At 30.6% G+C, this 26,898-nt stretch overlaps 1 long non-coding RNA gene across 1 annotated transcript; it reads right to left on the bottom strand.

The window, feature by feature from the left end:
* Nucleotides 1–2,956: 2,956 nt before the first annotated feature.
* LOC142324561 (uncharacterized) lies at nucleotides 2,957–22,733 on the bottom strand. Its single transcript, XR_012756325.1, has 3 exons — nucleotides 22,674–22,733; nucleotides 14,768–14,949; nucleotides 2,957–3,079 (listed from the first exon to the last, which is right to left on the bottom strand). It is a non-coding gene; the product is annotated as an uncharacterized LOC142324561 (long non-coding RNA).
* Nucleotides 22,734–26,898: the final 4,165 nt, after the last annotated feature.

Raw genomic sequence — 26,898 nt, 5'->3', positions numbered from 1 at the left:
AATTTCTTTTTAATTTTACTAAAACACATTTAATTTTTTTTTTATGTATTTTTTATTTACTTAGTATCTTACCAATTAAACTGAATGATATGTGCAGTGTTATATGATAAAACTTTTTTAAATTGTCCTTTTCAATTATCCAGATTTGGCCTTGCAAAGGTCCATCTAGATAATTGGTGTTCCACTGCACGCAAAATCTAACACTCTTACCATTTCATTTTCAACATTAAAATTTTCTGATTTAACCAAGTCAGTCTCTTCAATCGCTAAAAGATCTTTTTTGATATCACCATTACTAATATCAAGCAGTTCCTCTTACAGTTGCAGTAAATCTGCTGCTTGCTGTAATAAAAAGCAAATATGAATGCTACAAAGTAAATGTGATTTTTTTGTATAATTTATAAAATAAAAATAATTGTATCTCTTAATTCGCTTAACACACATAAATAGTGCAGTCACAGTTAAATTATTACTAATATTATTAGGCGACTTCCATCATTGGCCAAAATTTATTTACAGGAATTTGAGAGTAGAATAGTATATGGTATTACCCACATTTATAAAATTCGAACACGGGTTTGATACGCGAGTGATATTTATATTTTGGTAATCTATGAACCTATAATAAATAATGAACAGTTAATAATTTAAAAAAACTTAATTCTTATAATAATTTAAAATTTACATTTGAAACTGACAAATACAGAAAAATATTTTTTTTAGATGTTGACAGAAATTAGTAAAAGTAATAAAATTATAACATATGTATATAAAAAAACCAACTAATAAAATAACTATTAACAAAAATTCAAATCATCCTTGGGCGCATAAAATTAATAATACATTTACAAACATGTTTAACAGAGCATACATTACACACATAATAATAAAAAAAAAACTAGATTAAAGTTACTACAATAAAAAATGGATATAACATGTCATTAATTGATAATAGTTATAAAAAGCAAAATTTAAAATCTAATAATAAAACCATGTTGATACCTATAAATAATAAAAGTGTTGATGAAAATATTTATATAAAATATTGCTACACTAACGACAATATTGAAAATTTGGTTAATGTCTAAAATGATAAAAAAATAAAATAGCTTATAGACCTTACAGTCGCATAATAAATGATTTAAAAATCCATAATAATGATAATGATCTCAATAGCTTGTGTGGTATCTATAAAATAACATGCAATGATTGTAACAAAATTTATATTGGAAAAACTAGTAGATCCTTTAGGGAAAGATTTGCAGAACATTTTAGTAAAAAAAACATGTTAGGTTTCCCCAATCTTGCTAATCAATATTAATCTTAATTAATAAATGGTTTGATTAATGTACAGACAGAATATGAAAACCGCCTTAGATAACCGCACATTTACATAATTTAAATAAAAATTTAACATATTTTAGTACAGAATTGTATGTGTAACTAAACACATATAATAAAAATTTTTAATCTTTAATGTGTGATTTTTAAAAAGAATATGATTTTTCTAAGTTTTTATATATATATATATATATATATATAAACTTAGGGTGGGTGAAGTTATGAATTAAAGATACTCATTAAGGAAAAAATAAACTAATCCTTTTACTTCATTATTATATTTCTGCCCTTGCAAAGAAATAAGTTAAATATATAAACAAGGTGGGTGAAGTTATGAATTAAAGATACTCATTAAGGAAAAAATAAACTAATCCTTTTACTTCATTATTATATTTCTGCCCTTGCAAAGAAATAAGTTAAGAATATTTCATCGTCAAAGGTGTGTGTACTTTAGTTACTATAGTTCCCATTATTCTACCTATTGTAATTTAGTTCCTTTTTCAGATTTCTGTAAAGCCTGAATACTGTAACTATTATTAATCAGTATTATTCTCATAACCATGAGAATAACATACAGTGCGGGAGTCTAGGATATGGAGTCATCTGGGTAGATAGAAATGGCAACTAAAGGAAAATCTGCAGATGTCCAGGACACCAGTCCCCCTGGAAAATTGGGAATAGCAATTGAAGCGATGTCTGCAGCCATGAGGTAGACCTTGAGGTGCCCCCGAGTTGGCTCTGGGATTCGTATGGGCTGACCTGAGCCTCGAATGGTCCAGGTTCTGGTTAGACAGCTAGTCTCTTATAAGAGACCTAACATGTATTTAATCCCTTTGGGCAACCAAGTTACAGGGTCACAAAAATTAGAAAAAGTTTTAAATGATTATTTTTGAATATATACTTTTAATATTATAATACTGTACAAATATAAAACCCTCTGCGCTACTATCATATTTTTGAAATTGCACTATCAAAAACTGAAGGCAAATGTTCACAACAAAAAACTGAAATTATTGACAACATTTTGCACCAGGTGACTCTAGTATGATTTCTTTAGCATTGCTGCATCAGCTCCACAGAGCAGCTTATAACTTATCTTATAACTTATATCATTACTCATAACTTATCATAAAGTTAGCTCATAACTTAAAATATCATTTGTAATAATATGGTAACTTTTCCTAATGTAAATACAGAATTAAATTTTATTTTATGTTTATTTCAATAATAAAATTATATGTCACAACTCTGTTGAATCTGCATCGGGTTAGGTTTTTATTACTAACTTGATAAATATTCAAATATGACAAGTGATTACAAATAACAACCGTTTACCCAGAGCTTATTAAAATGAGAACTCTATGAAAAAGTTAAAAATACACGCATTTCAGATATCACTGAAGTTTAAAAACAACACTTGTGCCCTCAAACGTTAACCGTTTATCATTCACACACAACTTAATAAGTCGATATTAATTAAATAGAAAGAGAATTAAAAACAATTTTTTTTATAACAGAACACACGCGTGCACGCATACACACACAGAAATGAAATTAACAAGAGATTAACCCATGTTTGTTATAATATCCAATAATTATAAATACTTACATGACCCGGATAAAATTCCATCTCTTCTTCTGTCTTCACAGTGTGTAAATCATTTATTTCAAGTTCAATGATTTTCATATTAAGATTAATCTGTGGTGAAACTTCATCATTTAATGAGATCTCAGACTCCTTTAAATAAGATAAAAAAAAAACCTTATAAAAATGTGAAAAACTAATTATTATTCGACAAATAGTCTTTTTTTATTCTGAATGTAACTTAATAATACCATTATATAATTATATTATGTCATCATAAAATAAATTAGTAATAATAAAACAGATTATACGATAAAAAAAAAGATGTGTTTAAAGTCTATACAAATTTTTTATAAAAACACATGAAATAATGTTAAGGTAAATATTTAAAAATAAAAAGTCACAAAATGATAATTCACAATTTAGAGGGCACTATTGAAAATTAAATACATATTGATCAGAATCCAGATAAATTGAGATTTTTTTTTAATTAGTATTATTTAAAAATTCATCAACAACGGAAAGTTGTTTCCATAAAACAAATGTTTAATTGTATTTCAAATAAATTGCTGGAAGATTTTTCAAATGATTCAGGAATTCAGAAGCACACAAAGGACCCTTTCTTGTAATCTGAAGTACCATGTCAAGTTACACGAAAACAGTACTGTTATATGGTTCAGTTTAGGTGGATATTGTTATTTTTTTAAGAATAAGTGACAATCGTTTTTAGTAAAGATTGCACATCCATAAATATAAATACAAGGATATTTAATTTCACTTATAAACACCAGTTTATGATCAGACAGCCCAATTTTCTATCTTAAAAGCTCAATCTGACTTTGAGGGGGTGCCAAGATTTGATATTAAACTTTATAGAGGAAATATGTAGACATAATAAACATTTCCTACAAACTTCATACTTCCTATTGACTGCAAAAACAAATCAATCTCTACCAGTTGGTATACAGATCAAGAATAAAGGATTGAACGAAAACGACGGCAATTGTTTTATTTTGTCATAAACATAAAATTGATCATTATTACAAAAAAAAAAAAAGATTGTAACATTTAAAAACTACCCAGAGTAGAGTGACCCATTTTTCTTGTTTATTGATAATAACCATGATGACTATAACAACACATGCCAAGTCTATTGACTTTTGAATGCACATCATCCTTCTAAATAATTGTTATGATTTTTCTCTTCAACAAAAATTGTTGTCATTGATCTGTGTCGTATTACATATACAGATACACATGAGAACTACTGTAGTATAAATATAAACATGTTTTACACCAAATTAATGTTCGATTTCAACAGTATGATAGTACAGAGGATTTTAAATTTGGACGGTATAATAACATTATACAAAATGTATATTCAAAAAATTGTCATTTAAATGTTCTTTTTTTAAATTTCTGTACAAAATTCCCATGACCTGGTAACTTGGTTGCCCAAAGGAATTAAGCACGGATTAGGTCTCTTAAAAGAGATAGTAAGTGTCAACAAGTATTGCTTTGTCGAAGTGAAGGTTAATGCCAAGAATATGTATTAAATTTATCCCAATACCATCCAAAAGGATTTTTAATTTGAAAGTTGTTTAAAAAAACTTCCACATTGTTGGCATGCAGATATAAGAAATATGACGAGTGAAAAATCACATATACAATCAGACAGCATAAAATTATTTTATTCTGTCTTTAATAAACGAGTAGAATTTTTACTTTTGCATAACTAAATGCTAATTCTCTTATAACATCATATCAGTAGATTAGCTTGCTACCTGTACTTTAAAAGGTTTTCAAAGAAATTTGTACAAAAGATTGAAACCTTTTTACGACAAAACATTTGCCTACCGGTTCGGCTTTCAAACAGATCATAGTACCATCCAACAGATTCATCAAATTTCCCCTAATATTCAGACAGCTTCAGACAAAAAGTCTGCTCTGCTTGTTCTTCTTGATATCTGCCAAGTCTTAAGAAGTGTAACATGCTGGCCTTTATAAAATTAATCGACATCTACATTATCAGTTCTTTTTTAAGTAATAGATATTTTGAGATTACATTCGAGACTGAATTATCTCTAATATTTTCCGTAACTGTAGGCACTGCTCAAGGAAGTGTATTCTACATGCACTTCCAATATGCTTGTTCTCACAACACTACAATATAAATAATAAAAAAAAAAACTAGATTAAAGTTACTACAATAAAAAATGGATATAACAAGTCATTAATTGATAATAGTTATAAAAAGCAAAATTTAAAATCTAATAATAAAACCATGTTGATACCTATAAATAATAAAAGTGTTGATGAAAATATTTATATAAAATATTGCTACACTAACGACAATATTGAAAATTTGGTTAATGTCTAAAATGATAAAAAAATAAAATAGCTTATAGACCTTACAGTCGCATAATAAATGATTTAAAAATCCATAATAATGATAATGATCTCAATAGCTTGTGTGGTATCTATAAAATAACATGCAATGATTGTAACAAAATTTATATTGGAAAAACTAGTAGATCCTTTAGGGAAAGATTTGCAGAACATTTTAGTAAAAAAAACATGTTAGGTTTCTCCAATCTTGCTAATCAATATTAATCTTAATTAATAAATGGTTTGATTAATGTACAGACAGAATATGAAAACCGCCTTAGATAACCGCACATTTACATAATTTAAATAAAAATTTAACATATTTTAGTACAGAATTGTATGTGTAACTAAACACATATAATAAAAATTTTTAATCTTTAATGTGTGATTTTTAAAAAGAATATGATTTTTCTAAGCAATAGCATATTTTAAGCTTGTAGTGTGTAAAAGTAATTCACAAGTTCACAGCACCTTCAAGAAGAGTTAAACAACATTGAAGCGTGGCAGAAGTTGTGACAAATAAAGTCTAATGAAAATTAAAAGTACACATTTAGTTATGCATTTTCAAAGCAGCAACTAAAGTGTTCACCAAAGCATTTTAGTGAATACCAAAATGCTTTGGTATTTACCTCGACAAAAGGCTCACATTTGGAAAAAAAGGAACTGAATACTACTAAATTTTGTCAAATGTACTGGATTCTAAATTGAAACTCAAAATTATCTCTGAACAAGATTATTATTTACAAAGCCATCGAAAATTTGATCTGGACTTACAGCAGAAATATTAACACGATCTAATATAATTATATTATTTATACAATACAAAGTTTTACACATCATCACATTGCAATAAACCACCTAATAATGTCATTGGCACCGATGAGAAACAGCTGTGAGGTAGACTTTATTTCCTTACAACTTTGTACAATACGAATAACAATCTACACGATTCAAGATACCTATAGTTACAGAAGAAATCTCAATTTGTTAACCAAAACTCAACAGTCATCCAAATGTTCTGACAGTTAATCTTTGACATTTATATCCAATTGACCTTTTTTTAAAATTCAAGATCTTCAAGAAGTAAATACTTTTATGAGAAGTATGATGTAAATAAGAGTTAACTTTTGCCGTTGAGGTTTCTCCTTCAAGACAGTTGTAAACATTTATTCACCTCATTTATTCATTGTCCTGAACAAATGGATTATAGGTATCTACTTGCATTAAAAAAAAGTTTATACAGTTGTTATTTATTTCAACCACATTCTAAAATATGTTAATACGATTTAAAAAAATAAACCGCCTAATAATGTCATTTGGAACCAATGAGAAACAGCTGTGAGGTAGACTTATTTCCTTACTCAGTTACTGTCATGTCATAACTGCTTCACATCTTATCTGTACCAGCGAGTACGATTTGGTCTCTTATCGTGATGTCCTTGATGATGTCAAGCAGATGATCTTTGTGTGTGTTAAGTAGACAAATCCTAGGTGTTGTTGAGCGAACCACCGGGTTAGTCTAGTGGTGAACGTGTCTTCCCAAATCAGCTGATTTGGAAGTCGAGAGTTCCGGCGTTCAAGTCCTAGTAAAGGCAGTTACTTTTAAACAGATTTGAATACTAGATCGAAGATACAGGTGTTCTTTGGTGGTTGGGTTTCAATTAACCATGCATCTCAGATATGGTCTACCTGAGACTGTACAAGACTACACTTCATTTACACTCATACATATCATTCTCAGAAATAATACCTGATGATGATTCCTGTAGGTTAAACAGGAATAAGAAAAGAAAAGGTGTTGTTGAGTAGCCTTTGGTATAGGAGTTCATTAAATGGTACTCCCAGAAGTGAAAGGTGTTTTAGTGGTGTTATTTGTGACTTTGGTAATGTAGTGTTAGATTACGTAAAATGAGTGGTTCTTAAGAATCATACGAGTGGGTGTAATTTACTTTTGTAAATTAATGAGTAATTGAGTAATCACGTTTTCAGTGAAGTGTACTTCAACTGTTATAGTGTTTTTACATTAGAGTGGCCAGTTAGATTCGGCAGGATTGTTACTGTCAGTTTTGTAGTGTACAGCTGTTGCAATATTCTAAACAGGTATTGCCAATTGGAATATTTTCTAAGTCTAAGGTGAGCTATAATGGGAAATTCCTTCTTTTTATTTTCAGTTATCTCCGGACCCCCTGACTACCCCCAAATCATATCCCAGATTTAGGTTTATACATTTTCCGACCCCCCTGCCCCCCCAAATAGTGAAAGTGGGTACTCAAATTGTCAGATTTTTTGTGTAGTCAGTTTCTGAACTCGGTTTGTTAAAAATAATTTTTTGTAAAAATTTATAAACATTTAAAGTTTATGGAGCCACAGAATTCATTTCTAGCTGCTACGACAGAAAGCGTTCTTCAGTGATGTCTAGGAAGGCGTCTGATGACAAAAAAGAATAAGTCCAACCAATGGATGTTGCCTCTGGCAGTAAAGATACAGAAACGGTGGTCACTGGTATAGATGTTAAAGGGAAATCGACTGAGGTAAATGGTGTTAAGGCAGCTGACAAGCAAACAGGCAAGTGTGTCTGTTGTAATGGATATAGTTAAGTCGACTCCTGGGCAGGAAGACAGTAGAGGATGGTTAGTGGTAGAAAGGAGACGGTCAGGTTACTTTGCTTCATGTTTTTTTAGAATTTTTATTGGTTTTTCAGTTTGGACTATTGGAACTGTTTGTGAATATATTAGTTCATGTGTTTTAAAGAAAATAAAGTACTATACTGTGTAAGAAATATGAAAAAAACTGATCAAATAATAGTGCCCAAATGAAAATGTTTATATGAATGAAAGATATGTAAAGTAATTTTATCAGTTCTTTTCTCACATGATTACTGTAATTTATACATAATGTACAATAGGCTCATATAAAAACATCAGTCGCAATTAAGTGAACTTTTATGCTGTACGCCTGTACTTTTTATTAGTAATTAAAAATTTAATTTTCTTTTGTGTATCAGTATTGTACCTCTAAAATAAAAATCACAAATTTTTCCAGAGGGATGTCGAATTATTCAACGGGATGAATTAACGGGTAACGAACAACCGGGGTCCTATTGTAATTCTAACCTAATTGAAAAATTCAACAGTCTACTGCAAAACTGTCAACTATCCACTATTCTTATTTATTAGTATCGTAGAATATGAAAATAAGTATTATAATTTTCAATAAATAGAAGGATAATCGTGGAACTTATGCAATGTTATCCAACCTAATGTTTTTTTTTATCGTATACGTCATTACTGTTAAATGTTTTGAGTATTTAAATGATAAATTCAGTAATTATTGCAATTATTTATTATTTAAATAATCAAAACATTTATGTTAATTAGTCGAGGTTAGCGTGCTTAGGTTAAGTTTGGTTAATTTATATCTATAACTATAAACAGCAAACCTTTGGATTATTGTCAATATCGTCCGATATAACCATTATATTATAAATATAATTTAACGAAATAACCTACGCTCGCTAACTTACACTAATTAACACAGTAATGTTTTAAGAAATGATTACATTGTAGAGCAATTAACCGTACAGCATTAGTAATGGCAAATTCATCATAAAAAAAAATCTACTTAAATTCTATTAATTTATGTTAGAATGGTATAAAATTACTTACTTAGTCAGATAAACAAAAATGAACACCACCAAATAAATAATACTTATATTATAATATAAACCCGTCCCTCACAACGGTCTTAGACAAACGTTAACACCACGATGAAAGTAACAAGGTGTAGCATTGCGCACAGTATTCGGCGCGCATGCGTATACGCTCGTCCCAAAATCTCATTTTCTACCGGGTTATTTGAACATATAAGTAAGGGATTTTGGGACAAAAGTTTTTAGTCGTACAAAAATTTTACAAAATTTTAAATACATGATAATGATTAAACGAGCTAACAATAGAATATTTATGAATAATTATTCACTTTCAATATGAATTAGTATTATTTGGCACTGATAAAGTCGTAATATTTATTAAAAATAATAAAAAAATTTTTTTTAATAATCCTTAATAAAAATAAATATTTTATACAAGTCTATTGATTCTTAAGAGTATTGAAATCGATTGTTAATTAAGATAAAATTCAAAATAATGAATGAAAACCTAAACAAACAAACAGGGGACACATCTTATGAAGTGCAACTGACACAAACTCTTTGTGTAGCGTGTTTGGCTCTATGGTAACGACTCCTTTTGCTATTCCTGGGGTTCGGTATCGAATCACCGATAATTTTTTTTTTATGCTCATAAAATATTTTTTTACTAATATTATTTTCCATTTATTATGTGAAACTATTTAATGCTGTTAAAATGGAAAATCAACTAAATGGGAGATAACTTATTTCAAAATTTTATAACTAAAGATCTGATATTATTTATTTTGGTCAATCTTTGGAATTGATCATTTTTTAGTTTAATTTAAAATATTATCGCAAAACAATTTTTGAAAGAAATTGCTTTTAATAATCTAATTTACACGGGAAAATGAGATATTACTTATTTTTTTACGGGTACCAAAATGAATATTACTTTATAATACTGAAATAAAAATAAAATAAAAAGTTGTTGTTTAGTGAAAAATAATTTTATATTCGATAAACATATTTTTCTAACGAGTCAAATGAAATGCAAGGGATTTTCTAGGTAAACCATTTTAAACCGCGTGCAATAAAGAGAACAATTGCAAAAGGGTCGGTTTTGGTTTTTATGTTAATGAAAACTATTTTATTTTCTATTTCATATAAAACGTTTCCATTATATTTTCATTTTGAATTAAAATAATTAAAGTTAATTATTTTCTGAACCGCTCTGTATCTAATAGTACATTAATAATTAATTCAAGGTAAATTGTTTATTAAGAAAAATTATTATATCGTTAAGAAATAAACGAAATTAATCATTCAGATCATAATTCTCGACTCCACATACAGTTAATTAAATTTTATATAAAATAAACAAAAAACCTACACTCCATATTTATTTGGAAGTGCGTGTACATGCACACGTGAGTACGGCACTTCCTATTTATAAATATTAGAGTAAAAATCCACAATTCGACGCCAATTTTCATATACGTCAATAAATTTTATTCTTTTATGTTTCAAAAGTTTTTTTTTTTTTTTTTATAATTCTGCCTTTAATCACATTGATGTCTTGCTTCTGTTTGTGGGACAACCGCATAAACGAATTTAAACATCATGGCGGGAAAAGGATTTTGGGACGAGCCACTGCGCAACGCTGGGTGTGCGACACCTTGTTACTTTCATCATGGAATATTTGTTGGTCCTCAAATAAGAGATCGGTGAAAGATGATGTATTTAACTCGATGTTAAATAATGTAGAAAGTGCAGCTTGGGCTTCATTTAAAGACATTTACAAAAATGTTTTCGGCAAACAAAAATTCAACAATTACCACAATATTGTTAATTAACGTCTTACTTCACATCATTGCTTCATTATAACAGTAAATTTCCTTCTTAATTCTTAACTTCTGTTTTTTACTTAAAACAAAAGAATATTCCATAATAATTTTACTTTAAGAGGGATTTACTTTCTTTTACTTTAAGATAAAGAGAATTATTATTGACCGTTCCATAGGTCTTAATTATTAAGAGATATGGGATGTAATACATCTTTGAAGATACATTTCCTCCATTCACATCTGGATTTTTTGCTGGATAACCTCGGAGATGTAAGTGATGAACACAGTGAACGTTTTCACCAAGACAATTACGTGATGGAAAGTCAATATAAAGGGAAATGGAATACTAACATGCTAGCCGATTACTGTTAGACATTAATTCAGAATGTGCCTGATGCTATTTATACAAGAAAAGCATCAGCAAAATTATTCTAACGCAGGTATGCCGACAAGAACGGACTGGGCTCTTTTGGACAGAAATTACCCGATATGCAAGGATCAAGGATCAACGACACTGTAGTCAATAAGAAAGTTATCGTGATATTTTGTTTTTTTCGAAAAAAAGACCCCAATTTCCACTCCCACGGTCCGATTTTTCCCATTTACGAACTCGACCGAGAGTTGGGGACGTTCTAATTTATTTATCAATTTGAAAGTGATCGGCTCAAAATTACGGCAGTTATGTCCACAAGAAAGTAAAACATATATAAACTTTTAACCTGACGGTGGTTTTGGGGTCTGAAGGTATATCGGTATATTGGTAAACGCGAAGATATATCGAAATTTTCCGGAAGTCGAATCATGATACCCATTACAATAGGTAACTTGCTTATAAAATCCATCTAATAGCAAAAATGTTATTTTTACTATAAATATTGGCTTTGCAAAAAACGACCTTGTTTACTCGTTTTTGGGTTTTTAGATGTAACTAATCGAAGAAACTCGGTATTTAACAGCTTAAATTTTAGATAATTTAGAACTTTTTAGCCTAGGAAGTTTACTTTCTTCTTTTTCCAGTTTTGCCTCTGGGAATTACCGTTCAGGTATTACTTCAGAGGATGATATGTACGAGTGTAAATGAAGTGTAGTCTTGTACAGTCTCAGTCCGACCGTTCCTGAGATGTGCGGTTAATTGAGACCCGACCGTCAAAGAACACCGGTATTCACGATCTAGTATTCAAATCCGTATAAAAGTAACTGACATTAGTAGGATTTAAATGCTGCAACACTCGACTTCAAGATCAGCTGATTTGGTAAGACGCGTTCTCACCGCTAGACCAACCCGGTGGGTTCTAGGAAGTTTACCTGGTCCTACAAAATTGGAAAACTGATTTTCACCACCTACGAATGGCCGCCAGTTTGTCCAGTGGGAGGTGCGATGGGATGCTTTTATGATATCTCTCTAAATAATCGTCAGATTTTCTAGATTCGAACGGGGTATTTGTTAGGAGACTGAAAGATAACTTTTGCATGCATCACATAAACTCTCGATCTAACAGATAACGGTTAATCGGAAATGTTATCGAAAAATGAAAAATTATTAATTTAACTGTATAAATAATAAATAATTCGTTCGGTGCTGCATTTCTCATTATTGAAATTGAAGACAATATATCATGATTTATACAAAATCTACGCCAAATCAAAACTACTGAAAATTTCTGCTAAAAATTCTTCTTATACTGTAACTGCAAACTAAGAAAAATTTTTTTTTAAATTCCGAATTTAAGTGGTAAAATGGGTAAAGATGAAATTTACTTTTTTGAAGTGAAAACTTTTTTAGGCGCGTTGTACGGAGATTTTGGGATAGACTTTTCCATGGGGAAAAAAAAGAGCCGACTCGTAATCAAAATTATCACGATAGAGCTACATATATTATAATGTGTTAGTTCTCACAAAATACAATAGATGGCGCTGATGTGTGATCGCGTACTTTTAAAATAGTAAGTTTTTTTTAAATTGTTGGTTTTGGCTAATTTGGAGATGAAATAATTTTTAACCGTTAGAAATTAGTTTGAATTGATAAAATATTTATTTTTAGCACTAATAATATATTTTAATTAAATAAATACCTACTTAATAATTTTTAATTCTATTCAAATAATCTCACATCAATTTACGCAATCTTTTGGATTTTACAGGAACCAAACAGCAACAGTAATAATTGAAGAACATAAGAAAGAAGCCGTAATAAGAAAGGGAGTCCGACAAGGATGTTCCCTATCCCCGTTACTTTTTAATCTTTACATGGAACTAGCAGTTAATGATGTTAAAAAACAATTTACATCTCGAGTAACAGTACAAGGTGAAAAGATAAAGATGCTACGATTTTCCGATGATATAGTAATTATTACAGATCTCTGTGAAAGATTCGGTAGCCGATGATACACAACCGATTTTTGAAAATAATTATAATACATATCGTGACTGTATCGCCCGGTTTTTGACCCGAATTAAATATTAGGAGAGCATTTCCGATAAAACCGCATTCTCCTCCCGTATTAACTACTATTTTCTCGACTTTCTTTAGAAACAGGAGTTTTCAGCCCTTCTGAATAACAGTAAGACCACGGGTATTCGTATGGGAAGAATGTATAAAGATTTCATCTATCCAACCAGCCGTCGCTTGGTCTAGTGTAAACGCGTCTTCGCAAATCAACTGATTTCAAAGTCGACGGTTCCAACGTTGAAATCCTAGTAAAGGCAGTTACTTATACACGGATTTGAATAATAGATCGTGAATACCGGTGTTCTTTGGTGGTCGAGTTTCAATTAACCACTCGTTTCAAAAACGGTCGAAGCGAGACCGTACAAGATTACTTCTCTTACACTCGTACATATCATCCTCCGAAGTAATACCTGACGGTGATTCCTGGGGGCTAAACAAGAAAAAGGATGTAGATGAAAAGGTTTCATCTACGCGTATAAATGGACGATTTTCTTCTCTGCACCGCATTATGGAGCGTAAATAATGCAACCTTTTCTCTACTATATCGTCATTCTCGATCAAAATATTTCTGTTGTTTTTAGATTTTTCCACCGGAAGCCTAAATTCTTTATGACTACACGAAGACCCCGGATGACCCCGTCAAACATTACTCTTTAATTAACGACAAACGTTTCCTCAGAGACGGGAAGATCTCCATGCAGTAAATGAAACATATTCACCGTCCTCCGAATAACACGTTTATTGAAATTATCCGTGTCAAGTTTTCAACTTCTTCCTTGGCCTTTATTTATCCGATGAATACCGACTTCGTTTCCACTCCGAGCTGTTCTTGTCGGTTTAAAATGCGCTGAAGGGATCTAAGGGACACATCGGTCGCTTAACAAACACGAATCTGAATTTCTTTAAGATTTTTTACAAGTCCGTCCGCAGGCTCGAATCCCCAAATTTTGAAGAGACTCTTTCCGTCAATTTTACCTGTTTTTGTCGACATTATCGGTTTACGTTTACACTACAATAAATTACATTTATTAACGATTTAAATAAAGTTGAACGGTTTAAATAAAGCGTCGTTGAAAAAAAAACACCCTTAGCGTAAAGGTATGATTCTCTTTATAGGACGCTCGGCCTCAGATAACTCAAGTAACTCTAGAGACCGATAAGGAATCGGATCGGGGAATACCACCTCATTTGCGTACAACCCTGACTTGACCCGTAAGATTTAGACATATTTGGTCCGCTCTAGGAAGCGCAACACGATAAAGAGGTTAATGGCAACGACGACGTTGCCATTAACGACGTTGATAAGAATTATACTTAATAAAAAGACGAAAGAAAAGTAAATGAAATTATATAGCTAATCGAAAAATAGGTACGATATAATAAAAAACACATGCAGTAATAAGTTACAAAAAAATTCAATCGGTAATAATTTCCTAATAAAAGGATCAGGATTTACAAAAATTATCTAAAAAGGATTGAAGTTTACTGCTTTAATACTTTATTAAAAAATTATGGTTTGAAAATCTTACCTTTTCCCATCACAATGACCCGCGGTTGATTAGCGCTCCGCGAAAATATGTTGGTATCTGATTACCTCCCTTCATAGTCTTATGCTACCCTCTTGTGAAAAAATTTCAAAAAATTACAGTATATTAAAGAGATTTAACAGATTTTGACCAAAAAACCCGTTACGATTGGATATTTTTTATGCCTGTAACAACAAAAAATTGAAACAGTACAAAAATTACGATAATTTAATTGCAGATTTTTTGCGCATTTCTACCGCGTCTTCTATTAGCGAATTTTTTTTTTTTTGCTTTGTGTTTATGAAACATAGTTTGCTGGTTTTAAAAATAATACTTTCGAGCAAATCGGTTGAAAATTGGGCAAAATATGATGAAAAACCCGTGTCATAAATCACAGATTAGTAACAAATTGAAAGAGATTCAGAAAACGTTTTATAAAAATTCCTACTACTTAAAAGGCTATTCAGGTCGACAAAAAACAGTTTTTATTGTATAGTGTTATTCATTACGAATAGTTATGTGTTACATGTTTACCAATGCCATCAGAAAATATATTTATAGACATCAAGTAAAAGTGACGTATTTATGATCACAAATAACTTCTTTTTTTTTGTATGCCGTATATCATAATTTATTATGTCTTTCATTACATCGATATGTTGCTAGTAAGATAAGCTATTTTTGTAAATAATAAATAAATTCGTATCCCTCATAGCAATTATAATACACAAGTCTCACACACTCACACACACATACACACAAGCACATTTCTGAGAAAAAAATGGTCATAAGGCCTGCCGGTTCTAGTGCCTTTCAGTCTAGCAGGAATGCCCCTGAAGAGACCGTAGTTATTGGAGGATGAAATGCCGTATTTCGGTTTCGGCGCACATTAACTACTTCGTAATTTCAATTAAAACAGAAAGCCGGTATAGCAGTCATTGTTTATAACCGATAACGTATTTTACGAACGTTATAGTTAATTATTAAAATAATAAAAACAAAATGACACGTACAACGTAATTTTAACGCGTATTTACGTAACATTCCCTACATATCGACACAAGTAACAATTTAATATCTATAACTACCGTTTAAAAACAAAACCGCACACAAAATTTATAAACATATATCTTCCAGCAATAGAAGCAGCGCGTTTTTTAACATTTCAAACCAAAACAACGCACGCTGCTGTTACTAACATGTATAATGGAGGGAACGGTTTAGCATACAGACTGCGCGCACAATGTACAAATACACTTGCGCACGCGCATCAAGTTGACTCGTCCATTGTCACTTCTTGATCGGTTGTTTAACCTGTAAACAAATCTATTAATGTCGATCGAGAAAAATCTTTTAGACAAAACATCGATTTACATTATTACTTTAAAACGAACGGTTTTTTATAAACATGATATCTTTTCTACGACCGATTAGCTCAGGGAATAAATAAATAATTTTACGAATTATTCTATGTATTTCTGTTTAAGTAAATACGATTAAAAGAGATATAAGGAATTAATTTCATTCTTATAAATATTATACACCGTTTCTTTTTTCTTCAGAATTATTACTTTTTTACGATGAACTACAGCTCTAGAATAAATCTTTTTTTTAGGCAAAAGTAAAATTTTTTAAAGCGTAAAATTTATCTTAATACAACTTCATCGACTTTGATTAAAATAAATACGCACTTGATTTATTAGAGATACTTATCCTTTACTCCGTTTACGCAGTGACACTACGTATGTAAATTAATTCGTATGAAATTTAATAATATAAATAATAAAAAATTCTACTTTAATGTTTAGCTTTACCGGATAAGTAAACGTATTCTTACGTAAACGTATTCTTAGTAGCCGTTTTTGAATATAGATGTGGTTTTCCAAGTATTTTGTTTAACTAATTTTTCTGAACGATTTAGTTATTTTTTGTCTAGTACTAACACTACTGGTAATGTTAAATCCGACTTATTTTTGTACCGAATCAGAAAAAAAACATACACCAGCCTCTGCAACAAAATTAATTTAACAATCTTGAAAATTGAAGTGAAAAGGAACGTGTACATTGTAACTGATTGTGGAAGGTTTATTTATTTATAATTTTTGTTTATTTAAGGAAAAACAGTCTGCGTGGGCTATTATCGTCAGTAATTCACGACTAATCCGATAATAACACACTTGCGAATAACCACAAACATCGTAATTTTTTTGCAAAACATTTCCAAAAAGGAAAAGTTGTAATGATATTTTATAGAGAATATAAATTATTTTGGCAGTAAAACTACGTTCAGTAACGAAAACAAAAACATTCAATTTTAAAAAAGCCCTCTCTCCAAAAAAAGACTTTCATTAAACCAAGATGAGTCCGCATAATTAAACTGAAAAATATGTAACCTAAAAATAAGCCCAAAAGTCAAAAAAACGTATTGAAAAAGAATCTCGACGAACTCAAACAAGTTTTATGCTTTATATTTGTTTTTACAAGGGAATCTTTTTATAAAGTATACCAAAGAATTGTACAAAATGGCAATTTATGAATGTTTATTCGTCTTTTACTTTTCCGACTATAGCGATATATCCTGCTGTAGGAGTTTAAAATATAAAGGTAAAGTACGTAAACCGCTTACGGATTTATATCCTAGACAGATAAGCTTAAAAAAAGTTCCCGAAAAACTGGAAAAGAAGCCTATACGAAGTTTCATACAAGTTTAAAATATTACTTTTACTTTCCGGGCTAAGGCTTTTATCAGTTTTAGTGCAACATCTGTTTTTTGTGTAAGACAGACGAGTCTAGTGAAAATTTATCTTATACCGAATATCACTAGGAATTATATCGTAGACTATATTATCTATATACTATATTGTTTATTATTATCTTAGTACTGTCTCAAGAAGAAATATTTTTATTCGGTGTCGTTTTTAAATAAGCGACATAACCATCTATTGAGCGTTGCTACGGACCGTCTACAAGCTGTTATTCCTAGCAACAGCGAATCATCGCATGTAAACAATAACCTACTATCTCGTGTAAACCCTAACCTACAAGGTAATAGAATACGCGGCTTCTAAAGTGTTCCGATAGGGACCCCTCAATAGCCACGGCGTAATTTAATTAGTAACGACATTATCGATAACACGAGTGACTTTTCAGGAGCAGAGAGTGAAAGTGATATTACGGATTTTAGTGCAAACCCTTCCCGACAAGCAACACTAATATTGCGCATACAAAACGAAAATGTTAGTCGGCAGAAGGATGAAATTCCAGCGGCAAAAAAAAACGCCAACGTACAAATTATACTGAACCTAATATTCGCGTACAATCGGCTAATATCGCGTATCTACTTTTGCTATTCTACATCAAATAAATTTAGTCTTCTTGAAAACACTGCTGACAACATAGGTAGACGTGCAGAATTATTAAAACTTGAACCTATTTTTGTAACAGGCGTTAATGCGATAACCGAATTGAAAAATTGTCTTTCACAATTATTTCCTAATTGTAATGTTATTAAATATAAACTGACAACAATGAAATCTGGCCACACGGTAAATGTTCTGCCGGTTGATATTGAAATATGTAATATTATAACGTCAAAAATGCTTGAAAACATTATGTAATTTTACATATAAACTTGAAACATGAAATAGTATATAGGGTGGTCATGCGAGGCGTGCATCACTCGGAAGATAAATCGGTAATCATTGATGAATTGACGAAGTTAGGTCACGAGGTTAGAGACGTTATTAACGTTCTACATCGTCAAACGAAGGAACCGCTGCCACTTTATTTAATAGATTTGGATCCCAAATCTAATAATAAAGAAACTTTTGACGTGAAATCTCTCAACTATACAATTTTAAGCTCTGAAGCTCCGTATGTTAAAAAATAAGCGGTCTAATGCAAACGTTGCCAACGCTTTGGCAGTACCAATGATCTACGCAATCACCCGCACCGTTGTGTAAAATGCGGTACAGATCGTGCCATAACAGTCTGTTATAAGGCACCACAGGTTCCAGCTTCCTGCGTCAGCTGCGGCGAGTTACAAAGGGTGTAAAATCTATCAATAGTATAAAACGAAGGTCTATTCTATCAAACCTGCCCTATCTTTCAGAATTTCAACTAATAACAATTCTACTGATAATAATTATACTTTTTTTTTCTTTTTTTTCCAGTTTAGCCAACGGTAACTACCGTTTAGATAATACTTCAGAGGATGGATGAGGATGATATGTATGAGTGTAAATGAAGTGTAGTCGTGTACATTATCAGGTCGACCATACCTGAGATGTGTGGTTAATTGAAATCCAACCACCAAAGAACACCGGTATCCACGATCTAGTATTCAAGTCGGTGTAAAAATAGCTGGCTTTACTAGGACTTTAACGCTGGAAATCTCGACTTCCAAATCAGCTGATTTGGGAAGACGCGTTCACCGCTAGACCAACCCGGTGGGTTTATAATAATTATACCGATCGTGTAACGAACTCTAGTAACAATGGCTTTCATAATTATAATAGTAGTAACATTAGTGTAACAATAATAATGAATATAATAATAGGCTGAATATTTTTCGTACTACCTACGCTGAAAAAGTTAAAACGAGTTGTCCCTATGATCAACAAAGTATTGATAACCAAAATTTTCACGGGCCGATGAATGTCCTTGACAGTACGTTGCAAAGATTTGAGTGAACGCTTGAAAATATGAACAGGACTATTCTTGAATCGTCTTGAGAAAAAATGATCGACTGTCTCAGACTAGCAATCTGGAATGATAACGGGTTGTCTGATAAAAAACTAGAATCAAAAGCTGTTTTAAATATTATTAAGATAGATATAATGCTTATATCTGAAACAAGGTTTACTAACAGACATTCTGTCAAGTTTCATGGCTATATATATATTATGCTAACTGTTCGATCTCCCACTCTGTTTAATAAAATGACCAGTAAACGACGTTTTCGAGATTTTTGGAGGAAAATACAAGGTTTGGACGTGCCTTTAAAATCACCCGCCCATGCGGATAATGCAGTACCAGTAAATTGACCAAATTTATTCAGTCAGCGGTACGGGCCCTCAATCCCAATTTGGATTCTGCTCCCCCCCCCCTAAGCTCTCTTTTTTCCTGTTTAGCCTCCGGGAATGACCGTTCGGGTATTACTTCAGAGAATGAATGAAGATGATGATATGTGTGAGTGTAAATGAAGGTAGTCGTAGTCCTTGTACAGTCTCAGTTCGACCGCTCCTGAGACGTGTGATTAATTGAAACCCGACCGCCAAAGAACACCGGTATCCGCGATCTAGTATTCAAATCTGTATAAAAATAAATACCTTTAGTAGGACTTAAACGCTGGTACTCCCGACTTCTAAATCAGCTGATTTGGGAAGACGCGTTCACCGCTAGACTAACCCGGTCGGTGGGTTAAATTAATATGTAACCTGTAATATCTTTTTTATCGATATTGTACTGAAGTTACCTTTGCTGTTATTACAAAATGCAAATCTGTTTTTAAAATGTAATCTGGCGGTAAAAAAGCATACATACTTTAACTCGATTGAAATTTTATTTTATTTTTTTACTCTAATCTGTTCTTGTATTATAATTTACATTATTACTTATTTTTTCGAAATTTATTGTAACTCAAATTTTTCATTAGCACGATATAGGTACAATAGTTAAAATCAGTGTTTGTTAATTCTTATAGGATGTTAGTATATTTTTTCCTAATCTATAATTGAATATTTTTTATTAAAATAGGAATGCAAGATGCATTTTTATTGCTAAATCTAACCTTTATTTAAAATAAAGTTAATTAACCTTTTTATTTTACATTATTTTCTACCATAATAAAACACTTAGTTTTGAAAATAGTGCATTACACACGGGTTCGTTCTTACTGAACTGTAAATTTAAGAGAAAAAATAAATAAAAATTGCAGTTAAACGTTAAATTTACTCCATATATAAACATAAACGATTTTTAAAATCGTTATATTCATTTTAACTGTGTAAAATCCATTTTGACAAAAATATTTAAAAAATTTAATTGTAAAAAAAAAATATAAAAATATTCAAAGTCGATAAATTAAAAACTTTAGTTAAAAAAATTTAGCGACGTAATTCAGATTCTTTTGTTACTTTATTTTAAATATATAAACTGATTTCAACGATTATAAAAGCTTTTTCAAATAAAACAAAAACAAATATTAATTTTAAAATAAATGATTTATCTTTAACGTGCCCAGTTCTTTTTATTCTCTCTCTTGCCGACACGAACAGTGGTCATGTACAACAAGCCTTTCTGTTACATAGTTTTTTATATACTTGTCCTTGAATTGGTTACATACAATAGCGTTTGTGTCTTTGTTTTAACTACTGTCAGTTTTAACTGATTTTTTTTTTAGCACAAGCGGCAGTGTAATTATAAAAAGAATTTTAGACTACATATATCTTACAGTTCTATACTTGTTCATCAATAATTTTATGTATATACAAAACTCTTGACCGAACAAATACAAAAAAAATTTCAATAAAAAATCCTTTTTTCAGGTTAACTAGGGAATATAGAATAAGAAATGAATTAGTTTCCTGTCTTCACAAAAGACGAATATATATTTTAAATATCGATATACCGATTCAAAATGTTCATTACGATCGCTAAATGGATTGTCTAATTAATAAACATCATTACTTTTATAGAAAATATTATCTTTTTTATAATCTTTATAAAACAAATATTTTAGAAAAATTTCATTTGTACTGTAAGTCGTTACACCTATTAAAAAATCCCGAAAACTGCTTTTTTCGATATGTATCTGAAGGAGTATTTGGAAGCCTCAAACTCGTTTAACATTGTCGGAAATGGGGAAAATTTGCAAGGAATGTTCAAATAGTATACATTTCATTTACAAAATTGTGTGTGTAACATAACATATTATGTTTAAAGAAAATTATAATACTATTTAGTAAGCTAATATCCACTACATGTAAAGAAAATTTCTTAGTCCTTATAAGTTGGCCGAGTGATATGACCTTATAGCATCTCAGAGCCCAACGGTTATTTGTAAGTACCAGGCTTAAATTTCAGCTAATTTGTTAAAATTCTTAATATAAGTCATATCCCTGCTTAAATTAGGTCCATCTAAAGAGATATTCATCAGTAAAATTAAAAAAAAAGTTATTTCATATCACGGTCAGCTAATGGTTAATTTACAATTTATATTGCTTAACAAACCAATTTGGTATTGTGTAAAAAAAATAAATAAATAAAAATAGTATTTTTATATAGTATATTATAAAATGAAACACAGTTAAATGTTTTGTACTATGTTAAAATAGCTCATTACTATGTAAGAACGAAGTATAACTTAAAATCTGAACAAACAGAATAAATTTCATACATTACTTTTTGATAGTATCAATAAAAAAAAATTTCATACTGAACAAACAAAGGCAATTTATCTTTCTAAAATAGATAGCTAATTTATTAATCACCAAATGTAGACACAGGCAAAAGGTTTTGTTATTAACGTAAATCTAAACAAAAAACAGAACTTCAATAGACTATTGATACCCGAAATAATTTAGAGCACATTTAAATAGAAATAATACGTAAATAAAACGTTTAGTCTACAAAAGATTCAATAACCCCTCATCTAGTGTATCGGTACTTACTTGAAATCAAATTATTTTAGTTACATATTTTTATAAAGTAATTTGTACTTAATTTTAATTAAAATAACAAGAATAAAAATATATTTGGCTAACCTAAAAATAATGATTTTGGCAAATTATGAAACGTTAGTTCATTAAATTCCCATAATTTCTGCCGATAGTTGTTAACCAGTAGTAATCACATTATTTGTGTACTATTTTTCTTATTACAAATATTATTATTTGAAAGAACTTACCTAGTTTACACGTAGAATTATTTTCTAAACGGTTTTCTAGATTCACGTAAAATACATCTAATATACTGAATACGATAAATACAAATAATCAAATAAACAAAATTTGATACGATTTTTAAAACAATGCTTACAGATATAAAGAAAAAAACATTATTTACTGTATGACAACGTTATTCGTTAATAACACTTTTAATAGATTAATAAATTATCAGAAAGAAAATGTAAGCTAATATTATTGTTATGTAAGATTTGTTTATTTTTTCTACATCGTTGAATATAATGGAAACAGCTAAACAAATAAATTTTTCATCAACGTAACACACATTTTGACATACGCAGTTGTTTGATGAATTTCGACACGAACCAGATTCTCTCTGTACTCTCCCCCCTCTCTCAGTCGCCAATACGTACAAACTTATACAGTTGTAATATTTTTACTACTGTTTTTAAAAAGAAGCCATCTTTTTTTTTATACTGTTAGGTTTTTTTTTTACTATTAAGTTCTTATTAATCTGCATTAATTAATTTTAATTTTCGAATTAATAGTTTGTAAAAAATATATTTTTATTATCTAGTAAAATTTGATACAGCAAAGGTTTTGTTATAACAGATTTTGACTGAGAAAAAAATTATATTTATATATCTGTACTGAAGTACATCTGAAGTACAAGTAGTAGTAATCAAAGTTGCTCTCTCTGAAAGTAATAATTATAAAGCCGGTCCTTGTGGTGAACAAAATGAAAGCATCATTGGTAGGGCTGAATATCAATTGCATTCCAATGGCTTTGGCGTGCTGATAAGCAGTGTTATATTTGGCTTACTAAAAAAGACAGTAAGAAACTAGTTCACTCCTCATTTTCCTTAGTAAGCCTGCAAAGGGCAACTGTAATTCTGAAAATGACTGTATCATTTTAGGGTGTTTTGTTTTACATCACCTACAATCACGTGGTTATGGCACCTAAGACACAAGCACACACACACACACACCTCACACTTACTGACTCACTCACAAGCTATAGTTGATTTATTTTTAACCAAAACATTCTAGTATGTTTTCTACAGTGTTATTTTTATTTTGATATTTATAATATTTGTATTATCGAATTAAAAGCCTGTAGAATTTGTAATATGAGGAATTTCCGTACTAGCAATAGAAAGCAACCTGTCACCAACGAAACTTCGGGTAATTTAAGTAGTTACAATAAAGGAAATTCTTATCACAAAGAACGATTAAATACCTCTTCCATAAATCCTGTTTTTTTATAAATTAAAAACAAACTTTTATAAATATAGAATTATTTTTTTGACATTTTCAAAACGGCTTACTAAATTACACGACACAGTTTTATAGCGATTACCATCCAATCGTTATTACAACGAAAGTATGCAAAAAATAACGTTTCTAACTTAAATTAAAGAGATTGAAAATAAAAAAACAACACAATTATCTGTAAATAAACGACACAAAAATATCTAATTAAGGTTAACTCTTTTTTCCGCTTTTAAACTTAATAATACGTCTACGAAGACCATAACCGTAAATCTACAAAATTTAAAACAGGCTTCAAACTGTCCGTTGAAATAAATTTCTTGTAATACGAAGATATATTACCAAAGTCCGAGTTCAACACGGTAACAAAAATATATTAACGTATTTATTTTACTGTGAAGGTAAAATTTCATGAACAGATAAAAAAATAAAAATTTCGGTGAGATTCACAAATCAAAAAGGTAAAATTAAATAACTATATGAAAATAAATTGCGATACGTTTTGTTCATCGCATCTCTTTCGTCGATATCTAATATATAAACGGTTTGCAAAAAAACATTAGCTCGATATAAATGCGTTTAGATATAGAGTTGTATGTAGAAAATAACGTCTTATATTGAAATATAAAAGAAACTTCATGCAGTAGGAAAAATGAACGAACGAAAATTTAAGCTTGACAGAATCTATTTTGATTTCATTTTTTGCACAGAGTTGAAGATAGAATTGTCCATACCGTAGAGTTCCACGTAGGTAAAGTCATACTTGCTCCTAAATAATCTTTTCTGTAAAAATAATGATCGCTAATCTACTTATATAAAAAACGAGTTGATTTCTTTGAAATGCAAGATTAAGGACCCCGTAGGTATACAAAAAAATCTAATTCAGCAAAATGTTTTTATTTATTGCAAGGGTGGTTTTTATGTTTTTCTTTTATATTCTCGATTATCCAATCGTCCGTTTATCCGGACATTATCTTATTCCGAAATTCAGCTATATCTACGAGATGGTATGACCGATTTTAAAAATTCAAACGGCTTATTTTTTACTATGTTGAGTGCTAAAGTTTGCATAAAAAATATGTACGCTGGATTATTCGGTTATCCGGTTATTCTGTTATCCGTTATTTTTCAAGAATTTACTTATATCTCCGGAAAAGTACGACCGATTTTAAAAATTCAAACAGCGTATTTGCTAGCAGAACAAGGGCTAACGTTTGCATACAAAAGATATACTCTCGATGATCTGGCATTCGGTCATTCTTTTATTCCGAAATTTATTATATCTCCGTAACGGTACGACCGATTTTAAAAATTCAAACAGCGTATTTGATAGCAATACAGGGGCTAACGTTAAGATAAGAAATAGAAATAAGAAATTGAAATTAATATTTACAGTACCGGAAAAACAAATAGTAAAAATATTCTAATTACAGTAATCTTTCGTAATACGCAGTTAATGTGCGGTACGCAAAAATGAACCGTGTCTTGAAAGAATTTTCAAGACTATAAAAAAACGGTACCTCATCGGTCGTGTGGAAAACAGTTACAATTATTTTGTAAAATTTTACTGAATTTTGTAATTATAGTTAAAGTTATGTATTTTTACACGATTACGATAAAAAAACCGATTCTCCTTTTACGCCCCAAAGAGCAGAGCGAAGCTATGCCGGCTGTGAAGCCCGGCGAAGCCAGGCTTAGTAGCTAGTAAACTATTAAAAATGTATTTCATTCTTGATTAATATAAGCGATCCGTTCAAAACAATATAATACACCTCCGCGTCTCGAAATGGATCGTTAAATAGTATTCTCGTTCGAGTAGTAATATGTGTATCAGATTCCTCTTTTTCTAAACTAGTAAGAATCGCGAAAAAAGAAAAAAACTTAATCCGAGTAGGATTACTAATTATGTTGAGTAAAAAGTAATCGACGGCTAACGATTAACTAAAGCTTTGAGAAAATAAAAATTTTTAAAATCGATTAGTGTAATTAACAATAAAGATGTAATGTCGCCGTGTTCGAGTCACAGAAAGCGTGCTTGCTTGCTACATCTTACAACAAAAGGTGCTGTGTTTGATTCCAGATTAGTACCTGAACGGTTTTCCACAACCAGACTGTTACGTTTTCAGTAACTAATCACCTTAAAAGAAAAATAACTGAATCACAAATTATTATAGAATATAAAAAATATTAGCGACGGTATGTAAGGGGGTAATGATATGATTACACTATTTCTAAATTTATCAAACTTAGCTGATTACTACATATACAGTAAGCACATCTCCAATGCAAATGCGCGCGCACCCCCCTCACACACACACACACGCGCGCGCGCGCGCAGAGAGAGAGAGACGTCTATTTTTTTATTAATAACAACATAAAGTAATGTGTGAAGTTTAATCTATATTTGTTTAGACATTTTATACTTCGTTTTTGTATATATTCACTAGCTGCAGGGCATGCTTCAGGCACGTCTCCGTAGCTAGGCCCTTTGGGCGGTTTGCCCTAGCGGGCGGCGTCTTGGAATGGGATTATTAGGTGTCCAAAATTGGTTAGCTCTTGTGTAAAATATTTTTTTTTGAATGATGAAAATTGATATAACGAAAGTTAAATTAGAAATTTAACTGTAGGAATTGATACTAACGAGTCGGGATTTTCAGCTAGGGATCGGTACATTCCGGTGTCTACTTTTAGGTAGATTTCATAAGAAAGCTTCCTATTGTAACGGGTACAATGATTCGACCTCTGGAAAATTTCGACATATCTTTGCGATTCACAACCCCCAGACCCCAAAACCATCGTCAGTTCAAAATTTTATGCATACAATTATATGTATATATATTTCACTTCCTTGTGGACACGATAACTGCTGTAATTTTGCGCCAATCACTTTCAAATTGATACATAAAGTATAACGACCCAAAATCTTGGTCAAGTTTTTTAATGTGTAAAATCGGA

The sequence above is a fragment of the Lycorma delicatula genome, chromosome 5, assembly GCF_047948215.1.
Source record: "Lycorma delicatula isolate Av1 chromosome 5, ASM4794821v1, whole genome shotgun sequence".
Taxonomy (NCBI): domain Eukaryota; kingdom Metazoa; phylum Arthropoda; class Insecta; order Hemiptera; family Fulgoridae; genus Lycorma; species Lycorma delicatula.
The sequence above is the reverse complement of the archived record's forward strand: the minus strand, read 5'-3'. Positions and strand labels throughout refer to the sequence as shown.